Source organism: Oryzias latipes, chromosome 7 (genome assembly GCF_002234675.1).
Source record: "Oryzias latipes chromosome 7, ASM223467v1".
Taxonomy (NCBI): domain Eukaryota; kingdom Metazoa; phylum Chordata; class Actinopteri; order Beloniformes; family Adrianichthyidae; genus Oryzias; species Oryzias latipes.
In genome coordinates this window covers 2,836,342-2,848,355 of record NC_019865.2, presented here as the reverse complement: position 1 = coordinate 2,848,355, position 12,014 = coordinate 2,836,342, and the positions used below count along the sequence as shown (strand labels likewise).

Genomic DNA, 12,014 nt, shown 5'->3' with positions numbered 1-12,014 from the left:
GGGGACGAGTTAAAAATTCTATTCATTTCTCAATTAAGGTTCCAATACCAACAACTATCTTTTGATATTTTTACAAATTTGTTACTCTGAAAGGATTCAGATCATCCAACAAAAGTTAATATTAAACAAAGCATTGCTGACTTCTTCACTAAACCGCTGAACAGCTGTCTGTTTTAAAAAAAATATTTGCCCTCTAGCTATATATCAAACTGTCATCGACCATGTTTTCTGGAAAGCCGTCTGGTTTCTTATATATATATATATATAAATAACTTACAGGCGCTCTACCAAAGTAGCTGGTTTGAATTGTAGTATTTTCTGGTAAGCATGTATATGTATATATACAGCATATACAATGACCAAAAATCACAAATCATCAATGTTCACAAATCTTTTTAAATCTGTGATAGTGAGCACTTCTCATTTGCCAAGACAATCCATCCCACCTCGCAGGTGTGCCATATCAGAGCAAGGGTGTCCTACATGTTTTCCAACCAACCTGCCATTAAAGCTCCTTATTGGCTGAACACACCTGATCAAGGTGTTTCTGTAAAACCAGCAGAAGGCCGGCCTTCAAGGCCTGGATTTAGACACTCCTTGGTTAGAGTTACTTTGCCCGAGTTCATTAATCATTTTTCAAAATATTTTGAACTAATATTCAAAATATTGTTTAATTTAGGTGGGAGAAAAGTTTGAATCCACCTACCTGCCAATAAGGAAAAGGCACCCCAATTTATGCAAAAACTTGAGCTCTGCGGCCTTGTGGTGGAGTGTCCGCCCTATGACATAAAGGTTGTGAGTTCAAATCCAGGCTGAGTCATACCAAAGACTCAAAAAATGGGACCCAATGCCTCCCTGCTTGGCACTCAGCATTGTTAAGCTTGGGGTTGGGGGTTAAACCATCACCACTCCCCCAGGGGATGGGTCAAATGAGAACGAATTTCACACAGGTGTGTGACAGCTAATGGGAGTTTAACTTAACTTTGACAGAATCAAAGCAGGGGAATTGTCAACCTGTGCGTGTGTGTACATGGTGAGAGCAGCATGTAAACACACACACACACACTTGACACATGAAAAGTAAATAAATCAACACATTTATTTGTAACATTTTCAAGCCGTCTTTTTTAAATGGATTTCATGCAGGACTATTTTTATGAAAAAAAAAAAAAGCCTGAAACTAAAAATGAACCTTAAGCCTCATACAGCGCCTTAACTGTAAAAATGTTGTCTGACATTAAAGTGACTCATCCATGGCCTAAGAAAGGTCGGGGATCACTACTTTAGGGTGCTCTGATGGTGAGGGCATAACAGGCAGCTCTTGCCTTTATGCAGACATGTATGTTTATTACCAATAAAGGTTTAAAGTTTGTCTTCATGCAGGTTGAGACTGAGAATGGCTCTGACATTTCAAGGAAAGATTCTTTGGAAAGAGGCCGTCTTGGTGTAATCTGAATTGAGAGTGAGAAAAACAACACAGACTTCTTTGCCTCTCAATTTGGCTCTGCAGGTGCATATGTTTGACTTTGGAGAACCCAGATCATTTAAACATAAAAATGCCATCCAGAAAGTGTAGAGGAGACTAACTACTCCATGTTGGAGCAAATGGCAGTCATTAAGCTTCTCACTTCCTATCTAACCACAAACTATCCTCGTCTTGGAGGAAATAGACTCTAAAGACGAGTTCTTATCTCGTCCTTTTAAACCGTGGTGTAATTGTCCGTCTTTGCTCTCAGATGGGAGTTCACACCTCAGCCTGCAATGCTTGATTCTTTTATGCGTCTTGTGCAGTGGTGAATCATGCTCCCCCATCTTTTATGCCCTCTTTAATGGACACTCACAATAATTGCTCCGTTAACTTTGGGAGACTTCTGGCATGGATGTTCCTGAAGGACCGCTCTTGTGTTTTTAGCTTGAATGAGATTGGACACTTTGACTATTTTTGGCTTCGGCTTCTCTAATAATGACATGCAAACTCATGAGTTGCATAAATTACTGGATGCTTATTTTTATTCTGGCGCTGTCTGGCACATTCTCTAAGAATTTAGAGAAGAAGAAACAAAGTCGTGTAGGACAACAGATTTATTAGGGATAAAATAATCTGGATTTTAATCATAAAATGAGAAGCAGCTCTGCACCATGACAGACCGGAGAGTCTTTTCTGTGCTTCAACTTAAACAGCAAGTTTCTCTAACTTGGCATGAAACATTCTGCAACCCCTGTGCCCCAGCTTTTTTGGCCCTTGCTAGGGGTTAAATGGCTTTGACTGGTGGGACAAAAAGGTAGAATGAATGTGAGTCAAGCTGAGATTTCAAGAAACTGTTGGCAAGGGGCCTGAGGATGTGGGGGCAGTTTGTACTTCTGGTGTTTACGGGGAATTGCTAGTTTGTCTGGGGTGACCCACCTTTGTGGACAGTCCACTGCAGGCTAATTTCATCCTCCACTGAGCAAGAGAGGAAAGGGGAACACTCTGTCCTCTGAGGCTCACATCTACCCCCCCTCCCCCCCACTCAATGGTTTGGGATTGACTTGTATCCCAGAGGGAGGGTCACGAGCTGGTACACAGAAACAGGGTAGCTCAGAGGATTCAGTGGATGTGGAGCTAAAGAATGAACAATTAAATGGATGACAGGTATGAGGCAATATTTTCTTATTCTCCAAACTGACTTGTGTTACGCTGAAGCTTCTCCTATGGAGACATGTAGGAACTGACATGAACACTTCCATCGCTTTTTTGATAGTTTAGCTTTTATATCAAGGGAATTGCAAATTTCCCAACACGTATGACCTTTCCAGTGTGGTCAGAGGGAGAGTGGTTGGAGGATGACAGCTTTCTCCTAAACTCAATACTTGAATAATTGCTGAAACCTTTTTAAAAAGTGCTGTAACAGCATTTTGTCTGCACTGAAGTCAATGCTTTCGTCAAATGCACCCGTACAGGGGCTTGTTCCACACAGGTGCAGAAAGTTTTTGGGTTTTCCGGGTCCGTGGAGGGTCACATCTTAAGGCGAGTGCAAGTATGTCTTGCTGTTGGACTTACGATTGTCATGTGTGTGGTAAGCGTGTCGTGAAGTGTTTGCGAGAATTATGTATGTTGCACACACTCATGACATACAGGTGATAGTGTCGTACGGTGCCTTTACGGCAAACTCTGGCCATTCATAAATTGCGCGTGCAAATATCTGCATACATGGGGTGTGCATGTAGGACGCCCACAGAATGTCCACACAAAATATGCTTTGATGGTCTAATTTCCTAAACTCAGTCAAGCTGCATACAAGGAGCAAGCAAACAGCACTAATGGACTTCTTGTGCAGTTCACAGCATTTCGGGGGGCTAAAAAATGAAAATCTGTACGACATAGCATCTCACCTACTTCACCTTACTTACCCTTATGTGTTGTTTAAGTGTTTGCAGTATGCCTGTGGAAAAAAATGTGCACATGAACATTTTCTCTCCACAGGTTCACCAAGCGCTTTATGACCCTGATATTTTGTGTGGGCCGCCTGCGTGTCCCGTACAAGTTTGCAGGCTTTTGCCCGCAGACAGTTGGTGTCCACCCATAAGGGCAGTTGTTGCTAAGAGTTGACATGGATACACTCAGCTTTTAGGTTCCTGATGCTACTTCCGTACTAAAATGGTTCCAGTTTGAATAAATGAGTTTTGTCATCCTCATTTGTTTTTTTGACAGATGGCGCTCTCTAGTCCAGCTACTCCTCGGATTATTTTGTACTAAGAAGCATATTGGCACATATTCATGACCCCCCCGACTGTGTCAACTCCTTCTGCACATATATCAACTCTGAACACTAGTCTAGATAAACCTGAATATAAAAACATGAATTAAGTTGAGGATATGTATGAAGAAGATCAAATAAATTACTTGCTTGATATGGAGGTTAGAAAACATGACCCCAAACCCACCCAAGAAGACAGAGGGCATCACTACAGGAACCACCCAGATTATAGTGTAACGATTCGTTTGGCCAATTGATTCAAATCTTAATTTGTGGTTGATGATACGATTCATGGTATATATTGGTTTATTTTGAACGATACAATTCACTGACCTAAAATCGATCCAGGACATCTTTAGGCAAAATTTCAACCAGTGTGACTCAGAGATAAATACCTGGGTACTGAACAGTGGAGGTAAAGTTTTCCAGATTCCTTGTATTTCTTGCAAGACAATAAAGTATAAATTATATATATTTGCAAAAAAGTAAACCAAAATTAAGGGCTGTTACGAACCAAATCCAAGTCCATGACACGGATTGCAACAAAGTAATGCAACACAAGGATACTGAGGATGGCACTGAGAGAAACGCGATGACAAAACCCAGTGAAGGACCACTGGTAAAGGTTCACAAGTTTATTTTTTTTATCTAGTCAGCTTTAGCCCTTCCTCCAGCGTACCTTTTTTCTTTTTTATCCATGTTAGCTTCTCCTGGCAATCAGCTGTCCAGGTGACAGCCCTTCAATCAGCTGATCCACTCCAGCTGTTCCATCCCTCAGGTGGTCGAGTTGTTGAAAGAGAAAACAGAAGAAAAAAGAGAAATTGGACAGGAACAGAAATGGGAAGGCTGTATTAATAGCAAATCCATTTACATTTTAGTTTCCTAAAGTTCAGCCCACTGTTGTTTTCCACATCCAAATAATCTAAAGGGAACATTCTTAGAACGTTCTAGCACACGTTCTAGGTTGGTCACATGTCTTTGCTAAGTTCACTGGAATGATGGCTATAACATTTTTTTGCTGCCATCAGGTGTGTTGCCTGCCGTGATGCACTTGGTCGTTTTTACATTAGGGTAAAAAAATCCTACCATGACTAAAAGCAAAAGGTATTTACCAGTATTGATATAATTGATTAGTGTTTTTATTTTTGATTTTGGACCGATTTTATAATGGTGTAGGTCGATTCGAATAAATTAACAACTTGCCACAGATGGATTGATCTGGTTTAATCTTAGGAATAGTAATTCCTATGACAAGTTCCTTATAATTATTGAATGTAACTGGCCACCAATGTATGTCAGATTCTTTCACCTTAGAGTCTGAGCTCATGAGAAGTAAGCAAAACAATAAAAAAGCAGACCGTGTGTCGTCTTTTAATAATTAGTGCTATGCCTTCATCCTGCTGTAATGTGGATCATTCATCACTGATAAACAAAAACTACTGCAAGTCAGAAAATAAAAGAAGATATTATTGAAGAATTTCGTGTTAGACCAACTCCATTAATATCTGACGCCTTCCTGTTCTTCAGTTTTGATAAAACATCCCGGAGTTACTGGAACAGCTGACATCTCAAATGTGGTTCAATAAATTCAAGGTTCTTATCAGTTTTACCTGAGAGCACAAACCTTCATTATCAGCGTTATTAGCCACAGTCAGAACAGCTCTTAGCCGCATCGACCCGTCAACATGGATCTCACGCTGCAAATTGGAAATATATCACGTCCATCAGCCCTTACCTCCATCCATTATGGCAGCAGCATTTACAGCCATTTCATATTTATAAATAACACAATTAAGTGGATAACCTTGAGAGGGCTCGTGGCATTGTTTTTTATGATAGTCATCTACAGTAATTACACATTGATTGAGTCTCCTGACTTACAGCGGGGTCGAAAGACAGACGGAGCCCTCTCCCTGCTCCCATTATGAGTGATAACTGGAAGGCCCGCTGCCACGTTCTGCTCCTAAATGACCCTCGCTAAGTGAGAAAGACGGGGGAGTGGGCGGGAAAAAGAAGGAGAAGGAAAAAAAAAAGAGATGTGATATTTCATTATCGCCTCACAACATTGGTTACGGATACATAATGATACAAGTGCAGTTGCAGATAAATCACATCCGAGGTGAAGAGATGAGCTAATAGGTGTGGAAGTTAACTAACAGCTGGGATTTATTAAAGTGAGATGCTGCTGTGTTGTTGTTGATATTCAAGCAAACACAGTTTGAATTAAATAAAATACCTTCCCAAAAAATGTTGTCAAACCTTAAAGACGTGTTAAAGAATCTTAAACTGTTTGCTATTTGTTTTACAAATAGTTTTATGGTGTCAATTCAGCGCCTAAAGAATTGCGCATCAAAACAGTTAAACCGTGCATCGAAACCCGAGATCTGCAAATCAAAATGCACAAATTGAGGACCAAAATCTATAATCTGCAACCAAAAGCTATAACCCAAAGCACAATCATATTTCTCAGTTGCAGATTTGTTTTCTCACCATTCTGAAATCCTGTCTTTGTTATAATATATATATATATATATATATATATATATATATATATATATATATATATATATATACACATCCTCTGTTGTTATATGTATACATATATAACAACAGAGAATGGATTGGCTCCGGCGACCCTGTGACCCCAAAAGGGATTCAGCAGCTTCTGAAGATGGCCTTTCTCCTTAAACTCCCCCATGGATCCATGTTTTCCAAAAGTCTCTTTCCGACAGTTGATTCATGAACTCTGACCTTAACTGATCTGATTACAAGGTCATGCCTTATTTCCATGTCCGTTTGCTTCATATTAATTGGTTGGTCACTCCCATGTTGTGGTTCTGTTGAGCATGCCTCCTCCTTGGGGCAAAACACCTGCTGCTCATCTCCACCATCAGCACCTCCACACCTGCTGGCCATCACAGACTATTTATTCCTGAGGAAGACCTCCAGCCAGCGCCAGATTATTGTTCAGCCTGTGGTAACAAGTCCTTGGCTTTGAACAATCCTTTACACCCAAGAGCAAATGAAATAACGTTTGCATCTTTTTCTTTCCTGCCTGCCTGCCTGCCTGCCTGCCTGCCTGCCTGCCTGCCTGCCTGCCTGCCTGCCTGCCTGCCTGCCTGCCAGTTTGTGTCTGCACTTGGATTCAGTTAACCACTCCCCTCTCCCAACATCCCATTAACTCTAACTGAAAATTGGACTGTGACCCCTCTCCCGTTGCATTCCAAACAAAGTACCCATAAGCTCTAAGAAGCTAAAATCCCACAGACTTTTTATAAAGAAATAAACAGCTAATACTCATTCTATTGGTCAAAAGAACCATTCTTGCTCTGCCACCTTTATCTAACAGGTTCTTGATAATCCATTTTTTATGCATTTGTTCCCGTAGTGCAAGTTATTTAAGTAATAAACTGACCAATCCGATGTCCCAATAAAGGTAGGTGGAGCCTGCTGGCCCACACGTCCAACATTCAAAACGCTTGACAGATTTTTTTCTAGCCCACCTTCAAAAGATAGGGGAGTGGACTTCCATCAAGCTCACTCACGATAGGGAAGAGTGGTTGGCATAGAAACGATGACTCAGACAGACTCGGACCAATCACTGCTTTCTGACAATTTGTATTTACACCATGGCGACGTCTGTACCATGAAGAAATGTCAACTGAATTGACTGAGCTGGAAGTAAGCTCTTTTCTAAGGGTGACGTCACACTTACAAGCTCCAGTTCTCATATCCTGTCAATAGTCACTCCAGATGTTCCAGCTTTTCTCTACCTGTGGATCATGAACCCTCTCTGTGGATCTGAGTCCCACAAAAACTCTGTAGACTACTACATTAATAGATTCTTTTTGAGACATTCTATTGTGTTTCACTTTGTCAAATAAGTCAAATGACTTTTTCATGGTTCTCAGCCGGAATCAAACTGGATGTGGGCAGTGAAAGAGAAGTTAAAACATTTTTCACAATTGAGTAAACTGGTTGTTTTTCTCTCTTGTTGTTTTTTCTGGATATATTGTATTTTAGCGTAAAAACCTCTGCAAGATATCTAAAGTGTTATGAATAAAATAAGTGTCACTGGCAAACAACATCTGACCCAACACTGAGAGACCTTTAGGTCCAAAGGTCAGATCATTTCCAGAAAACTCTGTCTGCAACTGGTCAGTGACTTTAACAAAGACTGTCAGAGGGTTTTAAGGCCACCCCACTCTTTGCAGAGATGTCACAATCTATACATCCAAATATATTCTTTCTCATACAGGCTGAATCTCGTGCACAGCAAAACAGATACGTGCACTTTCTTCCAGCTGCGACCAGCCTCTTCTAGTGCTAAAATGACCCTCTTGTCATTCATCTTTTCATGTCTTCCCTTGAGGTTGGACTGCAGAGGGGATGAAAGACTGAAAGATGAAGAGAGGGAGAGAGGAAGACGGAAAGAAACTGCCTTAGACCGCAAATCTGTTACAAAGGCAAGCCATTGATTCTGGGATGGGGAATTAATGAAGCCTGGGCCGGATATGACAGTACAGTGTCAGACAGGGAAGAGTTATGCAGGCCGTCGGGCTCTGGCAGCCATTAGCTTACAGATAGTGTGCGTCTAAGGATGACAAAAGAAGAAGCAGGGCAAGTTAAAAAGGCATTCATTTAAAAAAGAAAAAGAAGCCAATCTTGCGCTGCTTCGTCTCTGGACATCGCTTTCGCTCTTGTTGGCACTTTTCACTCACTGCTGTTCAGAGCCTGTTCTTATCTCCCACAAATGATCTTAAGACTTTATGATGAGTCATGGTCATGACGAATGATAGAGCTGTTTGTTTGTTTGTTGATTTCGCCTGCAGGCTTGTTTTTCTGACAATCATTTTATTATCCCTGCATGCAGATCCTGAAAAACACAGAAAAAGACAAAAAAATGTGCCTCTGCTTGATTTGTTTAGGTTTTATTCCCATTTCTGAAAATGTAACTGTCATCATTGGTGATGCAGCCAAAGGTGAAATCTCAGTTTGTGCAAACCACTGTTCAGACAGAAACTTGACACACATGTTTTAGATCACATTTTAATGTGTTTGGCTAGTTGTTTTCCCACAGATGATCAAGAAAGGCCTCGGTCAAGTGTCAAGTTATTACAAATTTATTATACATTTATTAATTTATACATTTTATTATAAATACAATGATCGATATGTTAAAATTAATCACCAGTTAGATTCATGGCTCCATAATTAACTCAACTTACACAATTAATTTATTAAAAGTTAACTTCATAAATACGAAAATCCATTGAAAATACAGCAATAGATAAATAAATAGCAGTGCTCTTATAAATTACATCAGTGATTAAACATTTGCGCTGACGTGGCAGCTGACGCGCGCAGCAGGAGTTTGAGTTTTGATTGACGTCGCGCCAACTACTACCCTAAACTTCCCTTTTCCTCTCTTTTTATTTACTTACTTAAATTTGTTTACTCTCAAATTTAACAGGATAAACTTTAATACATGTTTACTTCAGATTTTTATTTGATTTTTACTTTTGTGTTATTTTTTTCTTTTTATATTTTATTTGCTTGTAAAATAAAATCACTTGAAACATAAATTTCCTCTAGTTTGACCTAACAGTCAAGAGACTTGAGAATGAAGCCACTAGTGGCTCAACTTTGTTTTCTTTGTATTTGTCCTCTGCGAGAAAAAAATAGTCATTTACATTTTTGCAATTATGTCATCTTTGTCAGAACACCTTTGGTAGAAATATTCCTAAAGACAGAAAGAAAAAAAAACACCCATAAGTTATGTTAACACCCAAAAAACTAGGAACTATTAACAAAATATGTGGAGATTTTTACAAAAGAGACAGATAAGCAAAAACAGCGGATGGCTTAAGAAAAGACAAAATAACAACGAGGGTTGACATTCTGCTTCAACTCATCAGTAAGCCTGTGTCTAAAAAATAAGGTTGGTTTAGGTCAAGAGGAGCATTTATAATCTGCAGATAAAAAACTGTCGCAACTGCAACATCAATTAACTGTTTCAAAGTTTCCTTTTTGAATTTTTGTTCTAGACGACAAGATACATGAACCATGTTTTCCTCGTTTGAGCTGGGATCTCGATCAAAACTGTACAGCTGGATAGCTCCAAAATTGCTCGCTATTGTTTTTTGCACCTTTAATATTAGGTTGAGGTTGTGAGGGGCTGTAAGCTAACAGGAGAGCAACTACACAGATAGATGTCGGGAAGCAGGTGCAGGCTTACCGCCCACAACTTACAAACAAATTTCTAATGGACTGAAACTACGTCATAAAAATTGACACAGGTTTTGACATTTTGGCTACAAACATCATAATCATAATTAAAAGACCACTGAGGAAACTTTGAAAATAGATCAACCGTTGATTGGAGTGAGGAAGCAGTGCTTTTGAAAGCTTTAAATTCTTGGTTTCAAAATAAAAATCAGCAGGAGGAAAGGAAAGTTGTGGAAGGACAAAGTAAATGTTATCTTGCAGTACAACCAACCTGCATCTTCGTTAATCAAGCCATCTGCAGCTCACCTGAATTCAATTTCTGATCGAACCACTCACGCTTGACGGCACAATAGTTGTGTCCAGCTTCCAGCAGATACAAAGAAAGCTGATGTTTCCTGTTCTTTCAAAGCTTCAATTAAGTATTTCGTTTGGCCATCAATAATGCTTCCTCTGACAAAACATAATGACTAGCTTTTTGTAGTTGTCATTGTAACATTTATGCCATTTATACCCTAAAACGGAGCCTTTTATAAAACCGACAGCCTAATTCTTCTTTTGCATCCATCCTGGAATCACTGCAGAAGCAGAAAGACTTCATAAACTCTGGCCCTTCCATCCACTTTGAGTCTGAAGTGTGAACTTTGGTCTGCATGCCTCTAAAGGGGCGCGCCTTTGTCTCTGAGCGTCATATTCTGTTAGTGACCGGTGATGAATAACGGCACAAAGACTCCAAGCAACACTGGTACACATTAAGCAACAGATCTGAAGTGACAAGCGTTGAGGGCAGATCCTGGGCGAGCTCGCTCCCGTGACAGTCTGCTGGCTGCTGGGAAACTCACCAACAGGCTCAAATGTTAACAAAAAATCTTTGAAAGAGAACAAAGCTCTTATCTGCAGATGGCTTTTGTTTCTATTTCATATTCACGCCAGTTTTTCATAAACAGCCTCATTTAAAAGTTGCCACATCTGAGCTGTGAAGCAAGTGTTGTGATTTCAGTTCAGAGCCCCATAAGGCCTGTGGGATGGCTTCAGGCAGCAGCCAACGTTTTTACAAGTTTCACAATGTTTTAGAACTTGCAGGAATGTTTTGGGGGATTTTGGGAGGTCTCATCAAATGTTCATTTCTTTTGCGTTTGACGGTCTAACCAGCCAGCAATCATTCTTTTTAGTCCCATCACTTCATCAGTGAAGGATACATGGAATGGTCAAAATTTCAGGAACAATTTAAAGCACGTTTAGTGTAACCTTGGTTTAGATGAAAAATGTCAATATTCATTTTTGTCACTTTGGAAAATGGGACTCATATCTTGCAGGAGCAGCTTATTGAAGAAAGGTGGCATCACCGATTATCTGGAGGTATTTCTGTCTGACCCGGATCCGAGGGTCATTAGGGTGAAGTGCTCTGACTACCCGACGCTGGTCCCCTCCCTCCCTCCATCAACCCTTACCTTCCCTCTCATTAATGCAGAGGCATTGCTGCTCCTGCATCTAAATGTTTCATTATTGCAGGAGAGCTGGTACCAAGTGCTTTGCCCATTCTCCGCCCTCCTGCTCCGAGGGAGGCGAGCAAAGCACGACAAATTGAAATAAATGAGAGAGGAGAAAAAGGTGGTGTGGGAACAATGCCCTAACTCCTCATCTTCCTCTTTGCTTGGTTGGAATGAGGAGAGGAAGAATGTGGAAAACCATTTGAGAGAGAAACAAATTTGGGAAGAACCACCAGCTGTCCTCTCATAGCGTTTTATCCTTGGTCGTTTCCCTGCACTCTGAGCACTGAGTGACAGCAATTATGGAACCTCGCTGACCTTTGCTGCTCTTCATCCTTCTTAAAGTCATACATGTACACATGTTGAGCCATAGAATCTTGTTCAGGTTTTGTACAATGCAGTATTCTGTCTGACTCGCTGCGGCTCAGAGAAAAAGCTGTCATCAAATGATGTGACAAATTGGACCAATGCTGTCAGACATAGATATGGGCCATAATTGACGAACTGGGCTGAATGTGTCAAACAACTCTGGGGTGGCAAAGGGTTTTGGCCTGCTCACAAA

The 12,014-nt window shown here is 40.4% G+C and overlaps 1 long non-coding RNA gene across 1 annotated transcript; it reads right to left on the bottom strand.

Annotated features, from left to right (window-relative positions):
- Positions 1 to 4,330: 4,330 nt before the first annotated feature.
- LOC110015322 lies at positions 4,331 to 10,520 on the bottom strand. Its single transcript, XR_002873503.1, has 3 exons — positions 10,272 to 10,520; positions 5,619 to 5,714; positions 4,331 to 5,434 (listed from the first exon to the last, which is right to left on the bottom strand). It is a non-coding gene; the product is annotated as an uncharacterized LOC110015322 (long non-coding RNA).
- Between the last annotated feature and the right edge of the window lie 1,494 nt (positions 10,521 to 12,014).